We start from the raw sequence: 25908 nt of genomic DNA, 5'->3' as shown, positions 1-25908 counted from the left end.
TTTACCCAGGTTTGAGAGAGACTTCTGGTGGGGAGACGTCTGAACATGAGAGAGAATCAAAATCAATGGGAATCAGGAAGAAGAGAAGGAGGGAAAATGTAAAGTGATGGTCCTTGGAGAAGCTATTAACCAAGACTTGGCTTTTATTACTTTCTTCCTAAGGTTATAAAAAATTTCCTGTACACTTTCTTTCTCAGTGCCTCCAGGGAGATTTCTCTTTAAGGGCCACACATCCCTGGGATCTGGACCAAGTGCTGGGCGACCATCCGCTGTACGGGGCCACCGAGGATGTGGCAGCGCTCGCCCCCGTGCCTCAGTCTTTAGTGTTGCCCAGAAGTGGATTGACCACTCCACTAAGGCAGAGTCCAGATTTACAGTCACTGAAGGAGTTGCCCACCTCCCATTTCCCCGCTTCTCCTCCTCTTAGACTCTCTTCTGTTCCGAGCAGGGGTGACTTGGGATGTTCTGGGACCCAATCCAAACCTTCTTTGACCTGGAACCCATCACTGGGTTGGACCAGACCACTTGCCCCTCTTCACCTTCCTGCTCCAAGCTGAGGTCTAGAGTCAGGGTGGAGAGAGTAGAGGGGAAGGTGCTGTCCCCACCCCCCGCCCTTTCTGCCAATACCAAATCTCTCACCTGGCAGTGCTCCCTGCTTCTGATAATCACCGCCCCTCCCCATGGCTCTCTGCTCTCTTCTCACCTCTCTGTGCCATCTTCTCCTTCATAGTTTCTTCACAAAGCCTCTTCTCCCAGTTCCTCTTACCTCTCCTCTCCTGGCATTCATTGCCTTTTCTTCACCCCAGTGACCCTCTACAATGAAATGCCCGAGATAGCTGGTACTGGTTTTTCTCGGAACTTACTCCATCCAGTTCTCGTTGCATACCTAATACGTGCCAGCCGCAGTAACAGGGTTACACACGTGAACAAGCAGTTGTTCCTGGTTGTTCAGAGAAACTAAGACGGTAGCTATACTGAAGTTCGCTGATTGCTGTAATGATACTGGCTGCTGTAAAGGAGTCTTCAAGGAGCATGGCGGGAAACAGCAGTCATCAGGAACAATCGCCAATCCCTGGTCCCCTGGGGAGCAAACATCCACAGATGAAACTGCCGGTTCCCAGGGACCAGCAAAGGCAGCTCCTTGCTCCACCAGGATTCCTTAGAAGATGCCCTCTCTCCAAGGAGGCAGCTCTTCCCTCCCTCCCCCCACATCTCTGAATGCAGTTTCCCCTGGAAGCCTTGTTTTGCAGGGTGGTTTGGAGATACCTTTAGGATTAGCGTTCACATGCATTATGGTTAAAACGTACTTGTACAGACTGTCCCCTGGGAATTTAAGCACCCTTCATAACTTTGTATTTATTGGGAAAAGCTTTTAAATAACAAGTAAACAAGTGAATTCATTTTGGTTTCCATACACACCAGACGTTTTCGTACCGGCCCTAAACCCTCTTCTTATAAGGTTCCATATCCACAAGCTAACTCATTTTTGAACTCATTAATGTTAATCTGTTATTGGGTTGATGTTACTTTCCTAAGTAATAAATATGAATTTTAGCTGAGACTTAACCTTCAAAAAAGAAAAATAGGAGTTTCTCATTTCCAGTAATTCTCTCCATATTTGTAATGGAGTGATCACAGATACAGAGGCAAGTAAGTAAAAGAAACATTTGGGAAAAGGAGATTTGGGGCACTCTGAAATCATATACCTTGAGCCTGGTACCCTGTACATGTAGACACAGCATTCATGTTATTTTCCAGTTGGGCTTAATCTTATACTCCTACAAATACTTGATTTGTAGCTGTATCACAGGGGGCTTTGGTCTACCCAATTAGATGTCTCTAATTCTGCAATGTAATTGAAGGGCACAGAGTTTCTGAACTCAGATTTCATACCTTCTCCTTTCTGTGGTTGCATTAGGACTTGGAAAACTAAAGCTAAGACAGTAAATATTTTAAGTTTTAAATTTGATGGGAAGAAAAAAAAAAGAATATGTCTTTAAAAAAAGAGAGCAGGTAGAATAATGTCCTCAGGCCAGGAAAGTACCAGTCATTTTCAGATAAATTATACCCTCCTCCTCCTCCATGGGAAAAAAAAATCATACTCAGACTTAACTGTCCCTTTGGCACTTTTGTCAAATGAGTTTTAGTAGCAGGAGCAGCTAAAAATATAAGCCAATTTCTTTCTTCATTTAAATCAAGTGCTTAAAAAAAGTGTAGCGCCTAGAACTGGTGCAGGGCTCAGCATAGCAGCAAGCTGGCCTGCCTCAGTCCCTGAATAGTCCTCAGTGACAGCCTGGTGCCCTTTCAGAGCTGCAGGAAGTCAGCAGCAAGGCTGGAACTTGCCCCCTCATGAGCAGGGGTTGTTTTGAACACCTAGGACCCAGGTTGAAAAGGTGCCCTTGGGTACAGACTGGCTAGGTCACATGCAGGAGGTACTCTTAAGAATAAGACGTCCTTGTTTATTCATTCTTTCTCTTCTGAAGGAAGGAAGGGAGGGAGGGAGGGAGGGAGGGAGGGAGGGAAAGGGAGAGAGGGAGACAGAAAGAGAAAAAGGGAGAGGGAGAACATGCCAAGTATGTGCCAAAACCTATATTCGAAATAGGACTTCTGATGATGACTGAGGCACAGTCCCTACTCTCAGGTAGAATGAGATGTATCTATCCCATCCAATGTTCCATTCCCATAGGGCCTTTCTCTCAGCTGTCATGACTGGAAAGTAAACCGGTCAAACTTACCCTACCTATAAGGTGAGAACCAGAGAAAGGCTTATATTGTTTTCAGAGTTATTTGCTTTTTAATAGCTGACTCTTAAGAATTTAAAGCCTTTGATGTCTAAAGGAATAGATCTATAATAGTAAAATATATCTATAATAGTAAAATTTCAGGAATTGCGATAGAAAGGGAGAGATGGTTTTTCACCAGGGAAGTGAAGAAATCCTAATGTTTTGTTCAGCTGCTTGTCCTGCCCAAAAATCATATGGGTTCCCTCTAAGTTAAACATATCAAAGATATTATTAGGTCCACATTTTAGGAATGGAAAAGGTCACACAAATTTCACAATAATGCCTCCAGTTCTTGGCTGTGGGACTTATAAATGAGGCCACCTTGAATTAAACCCCCTATGGAACTTCAATGATTCAAACAAACCTCCTGAATGAGACTGTGATAGCTTTGCCATAGTTCAAATCCTGGTCTCTAATGAATAGTGAACATAGTTATTAATGTCACAGTGACTTCCACAGAACAGCTACATCATTTTTTTTTTTTTGCTTTGCATGTCAAGCCTGAGTTTCCTATGCAATCGTAGTGTTCATACTTAACTCTGTGTATGTGTGGTGTGCATATAGAAGAGTCTAAATGTATGCTCCAAGGGTATAGTTCTGGAAGCAGTGATGAATTATGGCAAACCATCCCCACTATGCTTTCCTCCAGTTCTGCTTAGAAATAATAACACAGAAATTTAGAAGTCTTTCCAGATACCCCTGTTGCCCTAGTACATGTGGTAAGTCAGCTTCTTCAAACAAGGGTTAAATAGTTTGTATAAAACAATGCTTTAATCACTTGAACTAATTCCCAGCACTAGGCAACTCCAGAAGTTCCCAGCTATATAGTCCTATAAGGGCCATTCTTTATTTATGATGTTTTATATTCCACCAGTGAAGTCACTTCTGTGGCCTTGTCCACTGGTGTCTTTTGTCCTTGGCCAGTTGCAGTCCTGTCCATTAGCAGAATTGCAATCCATTTTAGGTGGTCTTTTGGGTAAGCAACACCATCTTAGCAGCAGATTGCATAGGCTTCAGTCTGGGTCTGGTTTCTAAGTAATGATTGCTAATACTTTTGTGGCATTTCTTATGATCCAGACATGACTCTAAAACTTTATATAAATTAACTCACATGATCTTCCCAGCAATAGCCATATAAAGTAGGTATTATTATTATCCTCATGTTGCAAATAAGGAAACTGAGACAAAGGGAGGTTATACCATTACACCAAGGTCCCACAGCTATTAAGTGGCAGAAACTCAGATTTGACTTCACCTAGCCTGGTTTCTTCACTATGGCTTATGGTTACTAGCACACCAAGTTTTGAAACATGGGTTCTGTTATTAAATATAATACCCCAGTTTCTGGCACTTTAGGATTCCTTTTGCCAGGAAAAAAGTCAGTGAAAAGAATGACTTCTGTCAGTAAAACTGTATTTAAAACTCCCAGAAACCATTGTTTCTCCACATGTGAACCCCCAAATCACAACCAAGAACAAAAGTTCATCTTGACTTCATAGATTAGGCGTGTCTTTCCTTGTGCAAGGGCTAGGAAGAAATGGTGACTAAATTAAGTTCCAACAGCCTGGTTGATTCAAGAATGTCTCTAAGTCCCAGACCTCTTCCTCTTCTACAAAGTTCCCCTAGACTACCCCATCCCCAGAATGCACTCTCCCTCCACAGAGCTCTTCCTTGGATCTCTCCTGAACCAAAATTTGGACAGCTGATCTGACAAATGCACATATATTTAAACATTAGACAGACCTACATATTGGAAAGAATACTTTTCTACTTACTAACTTATGTTACCCTTCTTATAATCCCACATATGTAAGCTCTCTTCTTCCAACAAACTTAAAGATCAAGAACCATGTCTCAACCATCAGCATTTCTCTAACAGGCTTATCAATCTGCTGATGACTGCCAAGCTACGTTTAATAAATATTTAGGGATCTGACCTAACAAAGCGATTGTGTTTTAGGCAAAAGCTGCTCTTTTGGCCAATGCTATTACTCTGGATTTTTTTTTCCTGTCCTATCTGTTGTTCATAATTTTTCTTGTCCTTTCTTTTTCTGTTGTTTCTGGTACTTGTTTAAAAATTCCTACTTACCTACTACATTGAATTGAGCATACTTCTTTCTGGGGGAGATAAGGCATTATAATATATACTTGTACTCTTATAAGGCAACATTAATGAATTCTGAGAATGAAAAGTTCAGTAGGATATTGGTCTTGCCTATACATACCTCACATTCATTCATTCATTCACTGAATCCATATTTATTGCATCTCCACTACATGTCAGGTACTAGGTACTCTGAGGTAAAACAAAGGATGTGCTTAGAATCTCCTTTCATGAAGCTTCTCATCTGGGGTGAAGGGAGGTAGGTAAAGGACATGAAATGAATAAATGTATAATTTTACCTCTTGCTGATTTCTGTGAAGACTAATAGTAGAGTGCTATAAGAGAAAATACAAAGGATACAGAATGGAGAATTTGAATTTCTAACAAGTTCCCAGATGATGCTACTGGTGAGGGGACTACACTGAGAACCAGTACCCTAGGATAGGTGGAGGGCATTTCATTTAACTAAGGATTAGCTAAATGCCTCTTCGAATCACTGGAGGGCTTTTAAAAAATTACTGATGTCTGGCTCCACCTTGAGATTCTGTTAATGTTGGTCCAATCTGGAGCCTGGGCATCACTGTTTTCAAAGGCAGCTAACACTGCTGAAGCTAGATGGCGCAGGGAGGGTGGGTTCTGATTGATGAGTGTTGACTAGCATAGATATCCTTGTATGGTTTGCAACAAAAGTACTGATTCATTCCCTCACCAGTTAGCTAGTGGTTGGGAGTTCTGCCTTCTTCCAATGTGGATCTCACAAATCCCCAGTTGCAATGTGATTCTGTAATTCTATCCACCTGTCATATGAAAGCACTGGACCTTATGAACTTGCTTGCCATGGATTTGAGCTCTGGCATGGAGTGTTTCTCCTAAACCTGAGTCAAGGACATTTGAACAACCTGAGCTATGTAGCTGGGGACAAAAGACTGGTGAGGAATGGGTCTGTATCATTTGGTACTTTCGCTTCTGCTCTGATGAGTTGGACACCTTGGCCAAGCCATCCAAGTTCTTTGGCTACAGCTTCCTCGTTTACAAAATGAGGGTATTGTACAGGGCATTGCCATGTTTCCTTTAATTCTAGCAGTTGTAATCATGGAACTAAATCTGAAACTTAGTCCCAGTTTCCTCTTCTATAAAATAATAGTTGGATTTGTGATCTCTGAGACATTTGCAAGCCCTAAATGCTATGATTTTAGCAGAAATAACAAAAGAGAAGATTTCAAGAGTATTTACTATGTACAGGCCCTGTTTTAAGGGATTCATTTTATTTCATTTAATCCTCACAACAAACCAAAGAGGTAAATTTTCATTGAGCGCTAAGTACCCACTGTTTTCCAATCATTATCTATTACATTGAAGAAGATTTTACAGATGAAGGAAGAAAGGAACAAAGAGGCTAAGTGACATGCCCAGGTTCACACAAATAGTAAATAACCGAGCTGTATTCTAACCAGGCCACCTCTTCCAGAGCTGGTGTTCTAGCCACTGAACGGTTTGACCTCAGACACATCATTTCACTGCTCTTACCCTCAGTTTCTCCAACAATAAGTGATGCTTTGGACTAAATGCTCTCTAGATCCCATTTAGCTCCAAAATGTGGTGCTTCAATAGATACTCCCATTCATTCATTAGGTCATTTTTACCTTTATTTTTTCAGCAACCTTTGATTGCGCTCTTACTATATGGGCCTCAGGACTGTCTAAATTTCAGTACTGCCCCAACTAGCTATGTGACTCTGGTCAAGTTACCTAAACTCTGTGACCCTCACTGGCCTCATTTATTCAAATGGAATTAATAAAACTACCTTGTAGGGTTGCTGCAAGGATAAAGTCACATGTGGCATAAAAGCGCCTAGCACAGTGCCTTGCAAATAGTAAACATTCAATAAATGTATCATTATCATTCAGCCTCACACTAGTTGCTAGGGGTGCAAAGATGAGTAAGTTATAACCCCTGATATCATGGAGTTTACAATCTAGACAGGGAAGAGAGGTAAATACAAATAAATAGAAAACAATGTAAAAATAAGAAAAATATATTCCAAGCACTTGGGGAACACAGAGGAGGGTATTCGAGTGCAGGGGGTAAAGGTGGTGAGTTACCAACCTCATGGAAGCCTTTAGGTCATTTTTGTGGTGAGAGGAAGAAGTAGAACGCTACCTTCCTAACGTGAGTGCCATCTTCGGTAGAGCAGAAGTCTTTGGAAACCATCGGTACTAGGACACGGACACCGAATGGGGTGGACCAAGCATGAGGTGAAGTGGCAAGGAGCCCCTAATCCAAACGGCCAAAGAGGAAGAAAGTGCCAGGCCGATCAGACTGAGCAAGGCAAGAGTTAGCCGTGATGGACAGGCAGCAGGTAGCAGGGAGACAGAAAGGACAGCCAGGGGGTAGTGGCTGGAAGCAGAGCAAAAGACAGCCAGAGATCAGAGAACCTGAAGGCATCAGACATATGTTCAGTGGAAGATGGTCCCTTATACGGCAACTGGTGCTTCTGGTGCTTCTTGGCCCAGGTCCTGGGACCTGCAGGTAGGGATAGGTAATGTGTGACACCTGGCAAAAGTGAGGTATACTCTGGCTGTGGAACTGCAGCAGTTCCCAGTGGGGCTCCTTTCCAGAGCGTCTCCAATCACAGACAGGCTGAGTTGGGGTGGGGGTGGGAGTGGAATTAAAAACCAGCTCTTTTTTTACAGATCCCTGGGCCACACCCAGAATCCTTGAGGGCGAGATCTGGGAATCTGCATTTTAACAAGCTTCCCAAGTAGTTCTAAAGTTGTTCATCTGCAAAGACACTTTGAGAGACATTATGGTAGAGGGAAGTTCTGTTATGAAAATCAAAGATTAGCCAGACTGATTGATAAATTGGGACCTCCAGATTTGCAATTTTCATAGCTTAGGGGAAACCTGTGTTGTTTTCCTCCAAGTTTCCTGTAAGACCCATACACCTGCCACTTCCACCCCCACCTTCTGTCCTCATTCTCAATGTGAAAGCTGTAGGCCTCGAGGGTAACATTTAGCTTAATATAATTTTTAAAAAATTTACAGGAAAGGAAATGTACCTTTTTGACCTCAGATCTTAAACCCCCTTCACATAATGCAGGCCTCATTCTCACTAACTCTTCTCCCACATGTAAAATCTTTAATCCAGGGCCTTCTTTCCTTAAGACTTCCTGGCACACTGAGAGCTGGGGGGGCTTCTCTCTGTCCCCTCCTTACCTCACCCCTCTGAAGGCCAGTTCCTGATACTGTGCAGGCTCTTAAGCCTAAAGGGAACTGGCGTAGCTTTGATCAGCAGCAGTTACCTCTCTCTCCTTAAACCGCCTGCTAGGACCTGTGCAGGGCCAAGAGAGAAACCCTATACCTTCCCTAACGCCCCTCGGAAACCTGAGGGGAGTGTCCTGCCTTGCAGCATCACTTGTCAGCTAGTCCCAAACGTCTAGTTGCCCAATGGCAAGATAGCAGGGGAGAGCGCTTCTCTCACACACACACACACACACACACACACACACACACACACACACACGGTTGTCAGGAGGGGAGGGATTGTGTGAGAGGTTTCCTTCTAGATTGCCCTAGGGCTCGGGTGCATCCTGGATCCCTTCTCCCTGAGGGGATTTGCCTGCTAAGGGAGCCTCCCTCCAGCCTCTTTTGGGGTACGAGGTCCTCACTCTGAGGCAGGGCAAAGAGACAGACCATGAGCTCTGCCCGTGAACAGGAGGCGTTTTTGTTTTGTATCTGCGTTTGACCTGGGTCCCGGAGTGATATTCCCCCAAATTCTAGGAGGCCCCTTTCTGGAATTCGGCTGCCCCTCTGGCCCAAGGGCCCATGAAAAGAGGAGGGAGCTAGCACTGCTTTCCTTCTACTCCACAGACAAGCCCCAGCCTCCAAAGGGCGCCAGCAGCGGCCCCGTGCTGTGGAAATTTCTCTAGGGAAATCTCACAAGCCTGTAAGAAACTTGACCTCATTTGCATTTTCTGATTGAATCACTGATACGTTTTGGTTCTTTCCCTTCTCTTTACAAAGACAGGCCAGGAATGAAGAAAGGCTACCTCACCTAGTACTTTTAGGATAAATGTGTGATTATTGATTGTAAACTTGGTTTTCTTACACCTGGTGTTTCTAGACCTTGACCTTTTCTGGAGTGGATGTGTCTGTATCATGTTATTTTTTAATTTTTCATCCCTTCACGTATAGCATTGTTGAATGAAAAGTTCAATAGCATCCAAGCACACTCCTGAAGGATTTATTAGTTAACTCAATCTTTGTCCTCATTATCACGGTGATGGAATTTCAGGGACATAGTTCAAGTAAAAGCATAAACCCAAGACTCTTGTTTGCTCTTGCATCTTGTTTTCAGTCTCATTCTCCAAAAGAGAGGGTGGGGGGAGGCTTAGATGTAGAAAACCAGAGTGTGAAACCAAGTTATTTAGATGTCAGTCATGAGCTGGACTGCTGGAATCTATTAATTGGCGTCACGGAGCCCTTTAATGAAGGAAACCACAGTGCAGAAAGTTTATTCCTCAGCATGCTTGTTGGACTTCCTTGTGCTGGTTTTGCAAAAGTCCATTGGCCCGGTCTGCCTGGTAGGCCCAAACCGTGGTGGAAAATATTGCTGTGACAAGGAATTAACAACTTTCTTGCTGGCTGTGTACAGAGAAGGATTCTGAGACGTGTACTAATAATAGGAAAGAAAAAACCAAAAGCCAGGGAAAATCAGTTCAATTCATTTTCCTTCTGATGAAAAAAAATAGGATTCTTTTCTCCTTTTTTTCATGCAGAAGCAAGAAAACAACTCTTCAAAGTACAACGTTTAACTCCTAGCTTGATGCTGAGTTCCCTTTCAGGGTTATTAGTCACCCCTTTTCTCCTCTCCATCCCAAAGAGAAAGGGGCCCTTGAGGGTCCCAGAGCCCCTCAGGGAGGTCATGCCATCAGCAGAGCGGGCATTTGAATGGGCAACGTGGGATCCAGACACCTGAGCTCCTCGGTGGGCTTTGCCTCTTACTAGCTTTGGGACCCTGAGCAAAACACTGCACACCTCAGAAACCTCTTCAGTTTCTTCCTCTGTTAAATTCCTATCTAACAGGGCAAGGAAGAGGGTTAGAGTAGATCATATATGGAACATTGTTCCCTTTTCCTCTTCATTTTTCTTGTGTGGAAAATTCTTGGGAAAAAAATGTCAGGATGGGTCCATTTTCAGCATCTTAATACATTAGAATCCTTGTCCCTTTCCCCTACTTTAATTTTGGATCCTCCTCTCCTCAGTATCCCTCCTCCTTTCCCATTTCCCATGCTCCTATACCTGCTCTATTTCTGTTCTCCCTGAAATCAACTCCTTCCTTTAGTTTTCTCCTTTCCTCATCCATTTTGCTTTCCTGTGGTTGGTATAGGGGAGGGGTAGGGAAGGATTCAGGCTAGGATCAGGGTCACAGAATACAAGAGAAGAACCAGAGAAACTATATTTTTTCGTAGGTTCAACAAATATTGATTGAGCACCTACCCTTCCAGTGCCAGGATTGGTATACCTCTCCCAGAGGTGTGGGGACAAACCTGGACACAAACAGACAAGGGCAGTTCTCTCTGTCACGGGCTCCAGCACAGAAGGCAGACGAAGGAAGACCACCTAGGAGGTAAAGATGGGGAAGAAAGGGCTTACCAGCTTAGAGAGACAGCATGTATAGAGGTCCCGAGGAGAATGAAATGAAAACGATCAGGATGGTGGAAGAGAGAATGCAAGGGAGAGGGGATCTAAAGATGAGGTGGAGGAGCAGGCAGGGGTGCAGCCTGAAGGCTTCGCCTGGCCTAGGAGGAGTTTAGACTTTACTGGAAGAGCCAGAGGAAGCAGTGATGGTGAACTGGGACAGCAGCGATCAGTCTTGTGATTTGGGCGCCTTGCTCTGGCTGCAGGATGGGCAGCTGAGTCTGCTTCTCTTTGCTCTGAGCCTACCGTTTCAGATTCATAGCTGGGCCCTCAGAGTTGCCAAGACCTTGGCTTTGAAAGCAAGCCACAGTGCTAGAGTTAACTGCTTTCAGTGGTCCAGAGGATTGAGATCAAAAGAGGTCTCTGTTGGCCAGGGGCTGTTTTAAGGACCCTGCCGAGGGTTTAAACTGACTAGTTTTGAAATATAAGACAAACCATAATCACCAGGCAGTGCTCCTTTGTTTTGCCAGAGAGAGACATTTATAAGTATTAAACTTGATCCAGAAGGCCTCTAATACAGTTCCTTAAATGCAATAATAACACAGAATTATTAGGGGGGACTATTATTATTATTCCAAGTAATGCCATAATTTTGTGCCCGTGGAGGACATCCAAAGTGCTAAGAGAAATGGGCATTGGCTAATTAAGCCTTGCCACTCCTTCGTGAATTAGGCGGAGTATCATTAGACACATTTTTATAGAGGAATAAACCCAAACGCTGTTGGGTAAGTTAACTTCCTTAAGATCCAACCGTGGGAAGAGAAACTGGAAGTTTTTACTTTTAATCAGCTGCTTGTGTCCCTCTCATGAACGTAGGTGCAGCTATCCCCAATGCCAAGCAAAGAATGTACCTTCAGGAAGGGGGGAGGCCTTAGAGCCCTGGCGTCTCCTTCCCTACCCAAGGAGGAGGAGGACGAGAAGCACCCAGAACCAGTCCTAATAAATGCGCTCCCTCGCCTTCCACACTCGCCCCGGCCTTTATGCATGGAGAGAAGCTGATTCATAGTGATATCAAAGACAGGCCTTTCGAGGAAAATCACAGCACCAGTCAAAAATGGCAAACAAAGCCAAACTGGAGATGGCATTGGGGAGAACAGAAGAGTCACTGTTGTCAGGGGCTTCGTGTTCTGATGGTAGAAGTATGAATGCCAGAAAGTTTGAAGCATCTGCTGGGGCAGTCCCTTTTTTCCCCTCTATGTATTTTCTTTAGCTCTGATCTCCTGCTTCCAAAATCCTGGAATCCAAGCTTAGGAAAGACACCTTTGGGATGACATTTGGCATCTTAGGCAACTGTGTCCTCTCCTCCAGATCATTCATTCATTCATTTATTTTTTTCATTCCATAAACCTATAACTCAGATCAGGACCTGCACAGGACACTGGAAATACAGAGCAGAATAAGACTTGATTCTTAACTCTCAGGAAGCTCAGAAACTGAGAGGAGAAAAAGAAACAACACACGCCCTCCTACACCCTGCCCACCATGACTGAAAAAACAAAAAACAAAAAACCCTAACATATACGCGCCTAGTGCTCTAGGACAAAAAGCGCATGCGGGGTGCTGTGGAGAACCATTTGACGAATTCCACCCGGGGAGTCAGAGAAGGCTTTAAAGAGGGAGCAGCAAGGAGCCAGGTTTGTAATGAGGAGAGTGTTGGGCTAAGAACTAAGACAAAGTTCTTCTGAGCAAAAGGAACAGCCTGGGGAAGGGCGTGGAGACAGAGAGCTATATGAGGTTTGTGGCCATTGGAGAACTTACATTTTCATTGTGAAAAATCAGCCCTTTGGACCAGAAGAGCTAAATTGGTGCCTAATTATATATTCTCTCATAATCTTCATAGATTGCTTTATAAAATGTAGTAGTCCTCTTTATCCAAATAGATTATAAGTTACTTATGTTATAAGACCTTGTTTCCCCCCTAGCACAGATCTGAGCAGTACAAGTGAGTATCAGCATTTATCTAATAGACATAGAGGAAAAGGAAAAATTGGAAGCAAGTTAGAAGACCACGACTTGAGGAATACCTCTGTCTCCAGCTCACTGAGTGGTCGTCAATGTGATGTTTAAAGTCTCTGAGCCATGATTTTCTCATATGTAAAATTGTAATAATCCTGCTCCTTTCTTCCCAGGGTTATTTCAAGGGTAAAATAAGGTGACATAGGTGAAAAGCACTTCATCAGCTATAATGTACCGTCAAAATAGTGTTGTTATTAGGTCCAACCTAATAGATAAAGTAAAGAGACAACATTCTAAAGCATTTTTTTTCCCCTCTCTTCCTCAACTATCACCAATTGGAATCTCTTAAGTTCAGCTGCAGGGCATGCTGGGATTTCAGGGGCAGGCTGATGGGAAGCCAGGCAGAGGACAATTGAATACCAGGTTCCAGGCACCCAACAGATTGCAGACCCCACTTAGCACTGGGGATGGAGCTCCTAACACATGCCATGAAGACTGGGAGGGCCAGGCACACAGATTTCAAGTCTTTTCCACCGCACACAGATTTCAAGTCTTTTCCACCGATAGGTTCCACAGGACCTGCACAGAGACTGCCGGGCCCACCGTGCACAGCACGGGTGCTCAGTGTCCAGATAGAAAGGTGTTTCCTGAAGAAAGCAGCCGGCCATCCAGATAGGTCTCCACACCCAAGAGGAGGTGGCACACATGGCACTCTGTAGTCACCCTTGCTTGCTCCCTCTGGACTCGAGCAGGTGACATTCCCATTTCTTCCTAGTTAGGTTGGAGCCATGTGACTGAGTTCTGACAAATGGGAATGTACATGGAAGTGCTCCAAGTTCTAATGCAAGGCATTTGAGACCTGATGTGCCTCTTCTGTCTCTCATTCCCTCCTTTTGGACCTTGGGGGCCTGTGTTCCAGGTGGCATGGAAATCAGATGGAGGGGACTACTCAGCTGCATCAGACTTTGTGGAATCAGGAAATAAAATTTTTCTCTTAAATGTTGAGATTAGGGACTTGTTTGTTACCACAGAGCCAGCTCGGCTGACCAATACAGTGGCACTGCCTCGTTTATGCCACCGTAGTTCAGAATCCAGCAGTATCATTTACAATACAGTAGGGCATGCCCCTTCTGGATTATATCCATCCATCCAGTGTGCAGATTCCAGCCATCACAATGCAGTGGGGCTCTCTGACTTAACACCTCCTTCCTCATGACTCTGTTTCTACTCTAATCCTCCACGTGCTGACATTTATAGTTTAACTCCCAGGTGACACTATTATTTCTCTTATACCACTTTGGGATGGGGGGTGTCTCATTGACTCCCAAACCTGCACCTACATGTAATGCATGTTAATTGCCTTTTTCCTAAATTGAATAAAAATATGAACAATAGAGAATTGTGTTAGCTAACTTCTATAGAGGTTTTTCTATGCATCAGTCACTGGTAAAAGTACTTTATCTTATATTATTTCCTTTAATAAACTAGGTACTATTGTTGTTTCCATTTTACAGATGGGAAATCTAAGGAACAGAGAGGTAAAGCAGTTTCCTCAAGGCCAAAGAGAGGGAAGCCAGGACTTAAATCTAGGCAGTGCGAGCCCAGAGGCCATGCTTATAAACATGCTGTGCTTTACTACAATGTGCACAATTCTTAAAAACTAATGAATGATAACCACGGTTTGGGGAGTTTTAAACAATTAGGGAAATTCATCCATTTGGTATTAGAATACTGAGTGTGCCAAATTTCATTAATATAACCTGAGGTGGAAAATTATTAGCTGCCCAAAAGACTAAATGAAATTGAGAAACTTTGCTCCTTGACTGGGTTTGCACATTGCTCATCCTGGATTAATGATCAAATAGATATTTGAAAGGCACAGATTATAAATCCACTGCACAGGACCAGGCCTACAGATATTTACTACACAGAAATGAGCACTGAGATATGGGCAATAATAAATGACATAAAGAAACTGTCAATGTTCCAGTGAATTACATTTTTCAGTCAGTTTTTATATTGTTGGTCAAGAATGTGTTTGACTATTTTCCTGTATTAAAGACAGAATAAGGGAACTTAGAGTGGTTAGAGATAGCAGATTAAACACACATCTAATTCTGTTCTCTCCTCAAAAATCCTCTAAAATGATTTGTAAAGAGTTTTTTTTTCTTCAAGGAATAACTCACAAGGCCAACAAGAAAGGGAGAGAATCTGTCAATGACAACATTTGGGAAGCCAGACAGCAGATAGAATAGAGACAACTGACTTATCAGACTTGAGAAAGCCAAACCCCAAACCAACAATGGGGGAGACTTAGAAATAACAGAACCTACTGAGACAGAGTTTCCAGATTGATTGTACCATATCCTCTGAAAGTGGGGGTACAAGGGAGGCTTAAAATAGGATATAGATTAAAAGTCTTTTTAAGTAGCAATTCAATCCTAGATAACCCCTGGGAAATTTCCCCACCCTCCCCTGAACTGGTGTTTTATTCTTTTGATATTATGAAGCTGAGGGTCTTGGACTGGAGACTACCATGGTGAACAGGGGTTAAGAGTAAGCTCATCTCCTACTTAATTTGAGTCTCTCTGCTTTCTCCCCCCCCACCTTGGCTCACATAGCACTGGCAGCCAGATGTAAACCTCTGAGCCAGAGTTGTAGTATTCTCTACAGTATCTGACCAGTCTAAGAGGAAAAAAAGAAAAGACACTGGCATTGGAGTTCCCAAGGAAATTACTCTATGGCCCAACAAATTTTTCTAATAGTGAATGAATCCCTCTCAAGTGCCACAAATCATAATCAGCTTTTTAATGCCCCACTCTTAAATATAAGCAGGTAAATAAGAAATACTGGGTATTTGAGGAAAGCATCTAATGTGAAAGACAGATTTTTTTAAGTACCAAATTAGAGGAAACAGTGACTATGAAGGGAGAAGAAAACTTTGAGGGGAAAAATCCTGTGTTTCACATACTCAGAAAGAAAAGTGGGGATAGTAGATCCATGGAAGAAGAACAGAACATTCTAAACAAGGAACATTCAAAACCAAGGATGAGCTGAAACTAATAAAAAATAAAACAGCAGAAATGAAAAACAGAGAGAGAGAAAGAAAGAAGTAATAGAAAGGATAAAGTCATTCAAATGATGATTTAGGAATATTTTTCAAAAACTGAAGGTCCTGAGTTTTCTGTTAAATCTAGCAAACACCCAACACAATGGAAGAAATTAGATCCACGCAAAGTCAGAATTACAAAATTTCAGAACACTGAAGACCCTGGTAAACAGAGAAATAAGAGACTTCATATAAAGGATCAAGAATTAGTAACACTGGAAACTAGAACTTGAGGGAGCACGGTTTTCACATTTCTAATAGAAAATTATTTCCAATGCAGAGTTCTATATTTAACCCAAACTATCAATTAAGTGTCAATTAAGTGTGAGATTAGGATAAAAACATTTTCAGATGTATGTGATTTCCAAAATATTTTCTTATATACACTCTTTCTCAGGAGGCTACTGGAATATACCCCATTAAATTAGGGCATAAACCGAGAAGAACATTGGGCTCTAAGAAACAGGAAAACTAAACAAATAGAGAATGAAGGAAGTCCCCAGGATTGTGAGAAAGAGAAATCACAAGACAACTATACGGGCAGAAAAAAAACAGTTCAGATGGAGAAGGTCAGAAGGCTCCTGAGAAAATTTCTTCAAGGAGGTAAAACTGATATAATACCTAAAATGTTTGAATGTATTGAGTCTTACAGCCCTAGGGATTATTGGGGGTTGAATAAGTAATAAATAGATGGAAAATTAAGTACATAAAAAAGATAATTACTAACTCCAAGAAAAAACAAACCCTTGTACAGGAAAGGAAGATTATCCATCATATACAATGTGGCCAATGATGAATGACATTGACGTTGCCATAAAAATGAAAAGCCCAGAATATGGATCCAATCAAAATTGTGAAAAGAACTACATTGGGAGGATGGGGAACAGGAAATGTGCATGTGTGTGGTAGGGGTAGGGAGCTCACGAAAGAAAGCAAAAACCTCATCTTCCGTAGTAGAAGGTCAGTAGATAAAGCCTAAAACCAAAAAAGTTAAGAGGCAGTTACATAAACATGTTATTTAGAGATATGAAGGTAAATTTCAAAAGATTGAGCTAAAGGAGTTGAAAGCAGTTGCCCTTGGGGGATGAGAAATGGAGGGAGAGGACTGTTGGGTTTTCTACAGAGCTTTACAGAATTATTTTTCTCTTTAAATACTTTTTTAAATTATTATTTTAAGATGTATAATTTTAAACAAATACTTGTAAACAAAGACAGAATGGAGATTCACTATGGACATTTCTACCACTTGCTCCAGTTCATGCCACTGTGACCATGCCATTTACCAAGCCAAATCTGATTCTGCTTGATCATTCCAGGAAGGCGTGGAATTATTTAGAGAATTTAGAGCAGAAGTGAACCTTTGTATAGACGAGAACCTCACCACAAAGAAGTTAAGTGACTTGCCCAAGGTTCCCAGATCAGTTGGAGGCAGAATCAAAACGAAAAACCAGAGTCCCTGATCCTTGGCTCGTTATTCTTACCCTGACTCCACTCTTCTCGTTTTTGTGAGTAAGCAGAGAGAGCAGGTAGAAGGCAGGCAGGCAATGCTGACTCGTCCTAGGTCCACCTGCAACGTGTGGGGTCCTTCACCTCACGAGGCATGTTGGCTGGTTTTGAATCTGTAAACGTGGGATAATAATACATGTGCTGCCCACTTTCTAGTATTGTTGTGGAGATCAAAGGAGAGTATATAGATGAAAGCACTTTATGAAACTGTAAAGCCCTTACAGATACCAGCAGTTGCTGTTATTCTCATTACCACTGCAACTCCCTGGGAGAGACGACAGTAAAGGCCACCTGAAGTGCCCCTTAATAATACTGATGAGAGTTCTTGTATAGTATTCAAAGAGTGGCATTCCAGAAGGCAGGGAAAGAGGTACTTTAACTATTGTATTCTGGCGTGGCCCAGATTTAGTCTGTGCTGCTGCTGTTTATGGGTGGATGTAGAGATTCCTTCACAAAGAGGTAAGGGAAGAGTCAGAATGTGCAGAATTGCGGGTGCTTTTGGCTCGGGCACATCAGCCAGCCCCTAGAAGATGTTCTTTCCTCTACTCCTGTGAGGTTTTTTTTTTTAATTTTATCTTTTTATTAATCCCTTTGCATTTTTTTCCTCTGTTGAGTTCTTACCAAAAAATCAGAAGCAGTAGAATTAGACTCCTCCTGACCGTCTAACTTTCCTACTGAAAGGAAAAATTTCAAAGCATCACTTCACTGCTTAAAATGCTTGTTAGAGATGGCAGTTGAATTGGCTGGAGCACTCAAGGGGGAGGTTTTACAAACAATTCCCAGGCACCAAATCTTACCCAATCTATCCTCTACCTTCCTTGGGTTTGGGGGACAAGATTGGAGAGAGAAGACTTGGCCCTCCAAAGGAAAGGTTTCTAGGATACCTAAAATTTAAAACTTTGCCATTTGTGTTGGCAATTGGTATTGCACATTGGGTAGAGAAAATCTGTTGTCTTATAGAACCATAAAGGGGATTTTGGAAAGCATCCAGTTATCCTCTTATTTGGCAGAAGTGGAAACTGACATAAAGTACTGTGACTTGCCTCAAATGCCTCATCTGGCTAGTGGTAAATCAGAATTATAATCCAGGCCTCTTCCACATCTTTCTTAATGGTGTTTTGCTCATTTTGCCAGAAGAGGAGAAGCATATTGGGTTGTAGAACTTTCACCAATGTAGCAGGAAGGCAGACCTACCATATAATCTCCTAACAATAATAAAATATAATAGCAGCTAAAATGGATTGAGTGCTGTGTACTAAGTACATACATTGATACTCATAACCTTGCAACAACACTATGAGTTAGTTCCCTCATTACTCCATCCCATAGAAAGAAACAGGATCAGAGAGGGTAAGTAATTTTCCCAAGGTTGCATAACCCATAAACACAAGTGCTGGCTCAAACCCAGTTATTTCTACTCTTTACTCCTCCCATTCTTGCTGCATTATCTCCCTACATTTCCCAAGTTGAATCATCAGTGCCTGAGTTTAAGTAGTTTGTGGCAATAGCCCTCTTCTCTCTTTCTCTCTGCCCTCTTCTATGACTCTGAGTTCCACATCCCCATTGGATTGTTATGGTTTGAATGACACAGCTTTATTTGGGCTGTTGTCTGAGTTACTGGGTATGGTGAAGTCACTCTCTGGCAGGTGCTTCCTTGCCTGTCAGAGGAGAGTGGCGTCATGGTGAAAGGGGACGGCTGCATACAGGGGAAAAAGCAGAGAGGAGCTTAGGACAACTTGGGCTGCATATTGGGGAAGTGACTGGTGGAAGCAGTGATTCATCATGCTGGATGTGCTCAGAGCTGGAGCCACAGGGTTCTCACAATTTTCACGCCCTGAACAACACCGATACATTTAAAAACTGTAGCTGGGAAGTCACCTTCCCTTGATTTACTTGGGAAATAAAGATATAATGTTTAAAGTTACAGAGAGAAAGGGCCAAAAAGTATATTAAAAAACAAATTTGGATCTTGGGTTTCTGGTTTCTTCTCTTGAAAGGGAGAGCCTATTTTAATTTAAGAACTGTGATCACAAGCTTATAAAAACGTATTAACTGAGCCAGGATCTCTGAATTTACACTTCAAATATATAAAGCCTGGCTAAAATGCAATGAGACTAATTTCTACATGTGCCTCATAAAATCAGTCGTTTAATCTCATACATATGTAATTTTATAGTCACACCTCTCGTTTGTGGAAATTAAAAAATACTTGTAGTCCCTCTTGGCTACCAGTGATTATAATCCCCAGTGGGGTTTAAGCAATCAAACTTAGCCACATCTTAAATGACCCTGATTCATGAACTTGCTCACGTCAGCATTACGGAAATAGCACTAGCTTGGTCAGATGACCCTGGGTTCAGATTCAGACTCTGCCCTTCACTGGTGTGCTTGAGAAAGTTACCTCTCTTAATCTCAGTTTCCTCATCTGCCAAATGGAAGGAAATATGAACATTATTTCCATAACGTTATTTCCATAGGTTGTTTAGAGCTTTAAAAAAAATAGTTTTGTTTAAAAATTATGGCATAATACCTAACACAGAGCAGATATACCTTGAATGTTAGATAATATTAATGCCAGTTCCAGGGAGAGTTTTGTCTCTTCCTGAGATTTGTAGAAGAAAGAAACAGTGAAACACAGACAGGGAGAAAAATAAAAAAGCAAAAAAAAAAAAAAAAATAGAGTGGAGGAAGAAGAGAAGACCAAATACGGGCTTCTCTATACAGAGGTATGAATGCTAATTCTGCGTATTGTGGGTTAGAAACTTACAGTCATCCCTCAAATCTTTTTGGGGTAACTGGAGAAAACAGTTATATGTTGGGAGATTTAAGGTAGAAATAAGCAACTGACCCATTCTTCTTGACATAGAATCATAGAAGGAAAGGTGATCCTGGAGACCTTTTTATCTTACTGCTAGGGAAACTGAGGCTCCAGCCAGATGATGTGACCTGAGTGAGGTGACACATAATGAGTAGCAAAGCCACGACTCCAACTCGGGTCAGCCACTCTAGCGTTCTCTCCAATGTGCGATGCCGCCTCATGGGCTTCCTTCCCTCCCTCTCACCCCCACTCAGTTCCTCGTCTTTTCTTAGAAGCACAAAAGCTGACACACATGTTGCCTGCATGCCCCTCCTCATTAAGATGGAGTTGTTGAGCATTTGCTAATCAGTAGTGTCCTTGAACAGAGAACACTAAGAGACTGAATGAGTGGACTAGAGGGGACTGTCAGGCCCCAGCTTTCTACCAATTCCTCCCTCTTTCCTTGGGAGTGAAAAATTGCCTGGGTTCTTCCCTGCCCTGGGCTTTGCACAGTTGGACTTAAGGGGCTTCTGCTTGGAATGTGCAGATGAGAGGGAATGTTTCAGCCAACCTGAGTTCTAATTTGAGGCATAAATTAATGTACACCTGAACAGGTGACATTATCCAAATGATAAATTACTATAGGCACAGGCCATTGTGTTTGTAAGGGTGATTTATGGCCCAGGTTTGGAAATGAACAGAGAAAGAAATATTTAAATGTAGCCATTTAAAAACCAAGCTGTTAGGTTTAGAGCTGTCTCTAAAAAAATTGAGGCATCCTTCCTCTGTCAGAGTCGTCCGTATTAATCAAAATAATGACATGGCTTTGTTATTTCTGTACAAGCCAGGAGATAAAGCATTTATATTTTTAATAGGGCATGTTAGGCTTTGCCTACCTATTTTATTTTTTTCCAGAACATAGACCCAGAATGAAATCTCTAGGAATCCGTACACACTTTCTTTACTCGGGCCTTCTCTCATCATCATGTCTTTTGAGGCTAAGCAGAAAATGAAAACCTTAATTGATTTCCTGCCTTATTGAATCTGGGAAAACGTTTTCATCTCTGTAGACACAGAAATTGTCTGAAAAAGACAAAGATGGTTTGTCAACAACGGGTGAATATCATTTCAAAAGTAAAGGGGGTAGAAAAAATAAGGCACCAGATTCGCAATGCCTTGACTGGACTCGGTTTTTCCTTCTAAACGTAGAATCCATTTACTTGAGGTATTTGTCATTTACTAAGCTCCTAAAGGGGGAAAAGAGAGATGGGCCCCAGGAAATATTTAGTAGAATTCCCACTCAGGCTGAGTCAGAAAGAACAAATGAAATTAGCCCCTTTAAAAGGCCTAGAGTTCTCTGTAAAGCTAGAAAGAAGAATAAAATGCTAGCGATCACCATTTGTATTGTCCCTGCCAGGTACTGTGTGTGCCCAGGTCATTTGATCCTCACAAAAACCCTACGTGCTGGGAATCTATATCCACGTTTTCAGTTAAGGAACCTGTGGTCAGAGGAACTAGAGTTGGCCTAGGATCACTGGTCCTTGCAGGGCCCAGATCCAGAAGCAGGTCTGTCTGATTCAAGCACTCAAGCGCTTTCAGATTCTCTCCACTAACGTTGGTGCTCTCCTTGTCCGACTCCCACCCCACCCCACTCCCATCAGGCAGCGCGAATTCCATCCGGGTTCCCAGGGCAGCTCCGACACGGCTCAACAGACCTGAAACCAGCCCCGGCACTGCTCAGCCTCCCATTTTCCACACCCATCACACCAGCAATTCCTTTCCTACCTAGCTAGCATGTTCGCGATATCAAATAAAACAGGGCAAAATATATGTGAAAACCGCGTTTCACACTGCGACACACTGTCATCGCCCTTATTCTTATCACTGCTTTTTTACCAGAAGTCAAGATATTTAAGGGAGTGCCTCACATTGGCACGCTCCTATTTCATTAGGAAACTCCCGTAAACTTAAAAGCCCATGAATGATCATGAAACTCCTCTGAAATGATGACTTTTCTTTGCAGGGGTCTGCTCACAAATTCCACACTGTGGTGAACCGCGCCTCTCCTGGGCTTTCGGCGGCCGAGTCAGGGGCATTTGAGGCCAGAGAACTTCATGTCTTTATAAGAGTATGCATTAAAGTCATCTGTAAAATGAAGAGTCATTCCAAATAGCCCTTATGTTTTTCATTTTTTCATTTTGGCACGGGGACACGGAGCAATTTTCCAGAATGTTTTAAATAGGAAAAAATGGTCATTCTCAAGACAGCCATTCTGTATCCCTGAGCCTCTGGGTCATATTCACATTCAGAAATATCTAAGCCACTAAAGTTTGTGTTTCTTTAAATGGGCTCTTTCTTTTATTAAAACAAATGAAGGCAGCGTTCATTCCTTATATAATATTCTTACCTCGGAGCCCTGTGGGCAGGGAGGGTTTGGAATCCTGAAATTAAGCTGTTGGAACTCTCTGGAGAAGGGAAGAGGGGGAGGAGGGGGGGGGGGGAGGGGGGAGGAGGGAGAGGGAGGGGGGAGGCGGCGGCCATGATTTACAAGAATGCTGCTGCAGTTCTTCCTTGAGGCTTTCCTCCCAAGTCCCCCGGGTGTTTCACCAATTTTATCTGGCGGCCATGCGATAACACTTTCTTAGGGTCTGAGCCAGGGAAGGGCTGTTCCTAAGGCTTGGCAGTAGTCTGCCCTCCTTTTTTGTGGTCTGCCCTTGGTAATAAATCTTTACATTTTATATGTCACATTCATGGTTTAAAAGCCCCGTCACTTCTAGGTTTTTAGTGCTTCAGTTTAATAAACATGCCGTGATCAACCGCCGTATACCCGGTCCCACAGCACGTAGTAGGCATGCAGGCTGCCAGTGGCCCCTGCCCTTAAGGAGGTCACAGATTGGCAGGGGGAGGGGCGGCCAAAGCTACAAGCCGCTAACCGCAGCCCAGCGTAGTGAGGGCTGGAGCCGGTCAGGAATGATGTGCCGAGGCGCCCGCCCACCAGAGGAGACGAGCACTCTTCTGGAGGCGGTGGGTGGCTTTGTAAAAGCAGCAGAGGACTGGGGGCATGGGAACTGGGTCCTGGAGGGTGAATAGGAGCTTGGAGGTGCCTCACCCCGTGGGGGTAGACAAAACAGGTATTGCTTATGATTCTATAGCAAGGAAACATGGACTCAGAGTCGCTCACTCCCCGAGGTTACACAGAGAAGCCCTACGTGACTGCTGCTCCCAGCCTGGCATCCTTCCCTTCACAGCCCTGCCTCGGCATTTCAGACGGTTCTATTTTTCAGCATCAAAAGAAAAAAAAGACAATGTGAAATCTTCACCTCTTCATTGTGGGTTTATGAGGTTGATACTTTCCACCAGAGCTGAGTCAGAGATACTTAACCAAAGAGAAATTTTGTTTTAAATCAGTCTTCCTGGCATTACTGTCTCTATTTCATAACTAAATCCTAACGCTTGTCATCCTGTTGTTGAGAAGAATACACAGAGGGTTTGCTATGATTACGGAGAGAGTGGTTTTGGAAATCCTGAATTAAATTGGACAGCTCATCATTCTTCATTTATTTAACAAATATTTATTGTATGTCTTCTCTTAGTGGTGTACTGATAAATGTTTGACAGTGGGCTCAGGGGAAAATAAATGCCCTGCTTCGTAGTGTTCACCAATTTCTGTGGTGTAAATTCTCCCATCGTGGCCAACTTCAGGCAACCAATAGGATTTCATTGACTGCGGAGTTGGGAGGAGAGGACAGAATTGGTGGAGGTCAGCTCCAGCACATTGTGAGGGTCTGGGCTAGGTGTTGGGATCAATTAGGGAACAAAACAGGCAAGGACAGTTCCTGTCTTCTGTAAGACATCAACACACCCCATCAATGACCTGATGAAATGCAATGTTTTCCCTTTGATAATAGGAATATTTCTTTTGGTGTTATTAAGGAGAAAGAGAGGGACTGAGAGATAGAGACAGAAATTCAGAGAAAGAGATGAGATTGAGGCTTTCCAAAATGCTTATCTTGATGAATTCTAAAATGTTTCAGCCATTGGCCTCTTCCTGTGCACCCGCCGCCTTTATTTACCTCTCTGCCATTGCGGTCTCCAGCACATGGCTGTTTCAAAGAACATCAGATTGCAGGGGAAATGAGCAAAAGGAAAAAGAAATGATTGCTATTTCTCAATGCATTTTAGCATGAAAGTACAATGATGTATTTAGAATTTTGGTGTTGCTATCTTATCGGCATATGGACTTGCTTGCCTTATTGACTCAGCTCCCCTCTCCAAATTAGTTTTGGATCAATTCAGTGGATAAATAAATAAAATAAATGTTTATGAACCCATCAGAAGAGGAGTCAATGGTTTGAATGGATATTCAACATCTAACTCTTACAAAGAAACACCACATAGCAGCAGCAGCCAGTGCTTATTAGTGTCCTGAACTCCTGAGGGTAACATTTCATCCTAGCCATAAATTCAGAGAAACTCCTTATAAGGTGTGATTGAGAGGACACCGAGAAGACCCTCTCACCTCCAGCTAATTCCTCATCTGGCTGACACATTTGCTGAAATATCACTACTGGAGATATATTCCTTTGGTCTGCAGCAGTAACATTGCTAATAACTGATACCCACAAAAACATTTGCTCTTGTTGTTATCAAGCATTGACACCTTGCATAAATGAGTCACCAGGTAATTTATAGACTAGTTAGCTGAAGGCCAGTTTTGAAGAGAAAGAGGGAGAGGGTCTGAGCACTGCTCCCACACAGATACCAGGAGCTCTAGGGAAAGAAGGGGGAAGGAGCCCTGTTGAAGGGAAGGTCCCTACTGTCCAACAGACGACATTAACTCTCTCCAGACCCTCCAAGGTTCTCATCCTGAGCATTAATAGTAAACAGACTACCCCACGATACTGGATGTCTTCAGATCTTAAAAAAAAAAAAAAAAGTTCTTTATTTATTGAGCAATAACTTGATGCCAGGCCCTTTGTTAGCTCATTACATAATTTATCTCATTTGCACAACAACCCTATAAGGTAGATATGCTTAGCCCCAGTTTATGGTATGGACATATCCTCCTTTATAGAAGAAAACTAGGGGTCAGAGAGGGAAGTAACTTGCCCAATATTGCACAGCTAGTAAGTAGCAAAGACTGGCTTGCAAACGTGGACCTGTCTGACTCCTAAGCTTGGGTCTCTCCACTCTGATGCTGCCCGTTAGGGTGGGTATGGTTTGCTGGTGCTTCAGATGGCTCCAGGATATTGTATGTTTTGATTTCTTCTGGTTGCTTTTAGTCCTTTTTGGATCTTCCTGCTCTGGTGGTCAGTTATCAGTTAGTGCTGTAGTCCAGGTACTTTACTACAATGTACCTCACTGAGGTTCAGGAACCAGGTAACTAAGCATGCTGTTTCTATTTGTAAAATAAGAATCCATTGATTTTCAGTAGAGTCCTAAGGGTTTCTCCAAGTTTAGTACTTGATCCTTGAGGCATACCTTGAGCAGCTTTTTCTTACTAGTTTCCTAATTCTTTGATATTTTCTAAACAGTTGAAATTCTTGATTGTCTTCTAGATAGATGAACAGATAAGGTATTACATTATATCGGTGAAATAGTCCCTGTATATTATGATTTATTTTTATTAGGTAAAATTTTATAGGAGAAATATGTATACCACACATTATATATACACACATATATTCACATGTATATATATACACACATCTGTATATATATATGGGTATGTGTATATATATATATATATATATATGAGGAAAGGAGGGAGAGAGTAAAAGGGGTGGGGGAGAGCTTATGAGCTCTTTTGGGACTCATGCATTAAATAACCTTTTTTTCAGATTTACATAATTGGTTTAATGACTGTTACTTGGTGAAAACTTTTGAAATATGTGTGTCTTAATTCCAAAGTTCAAGCTCAGTTGAGCAAATTAATCACCCTCTTGGGTCTGGA

General features: G+C 42.5%; 1 protein-coding gene and 1 long non-coding RNA gene across 3 annotated transcripts in view; both read left to right on the top strand.

Moving 5' to 3' along the window:
* The window catches only part of LOC131278018 (uncharacterized), a 33695-nt gene extending 11611 nt beyond the window's left edge, over positions 1 to 22084 (top strand). Inside the window, exon 3 of the long non-coding RNA XR_009185116.2 lies at positions 21979 to 22084. This is a non-coding gene — a long non-coding RNA (uncharacterized lncRNA). The remainder of the gene's footprint in view (positions 1 to 21978) is intronic.
* Positions 1 to 25908, top strand: part of RORA (RAR related orphan receptor A) — a 712506-nt gene that overhangs the window by 389742 nt on the left and 296856 nt on the right. The gene's annotated exons all lie outside the window — the stretch shown is intronic.

This window comes from Dasypus novemcinctus, chromosome 3 (genome assembly GCF_030445035.2).
Source record: "Dasypus novemcinctus isolate mDasNov1 chromosome 3, mDasNov1.1.hap2, whole genome shotgun sequence".
NCBI classification, from domain to species: Eukaryota; Metazoa; Chordata; class Mammalia; order Cingulata; family Dasypodidae; genus Dasypus; species Dasypus novemcinctus.
The sequence above is the reverse complement of the archived record's forward strand: the minus strand, read 5'-3'. Positions and strand labels throughout refer to the sequence as shown.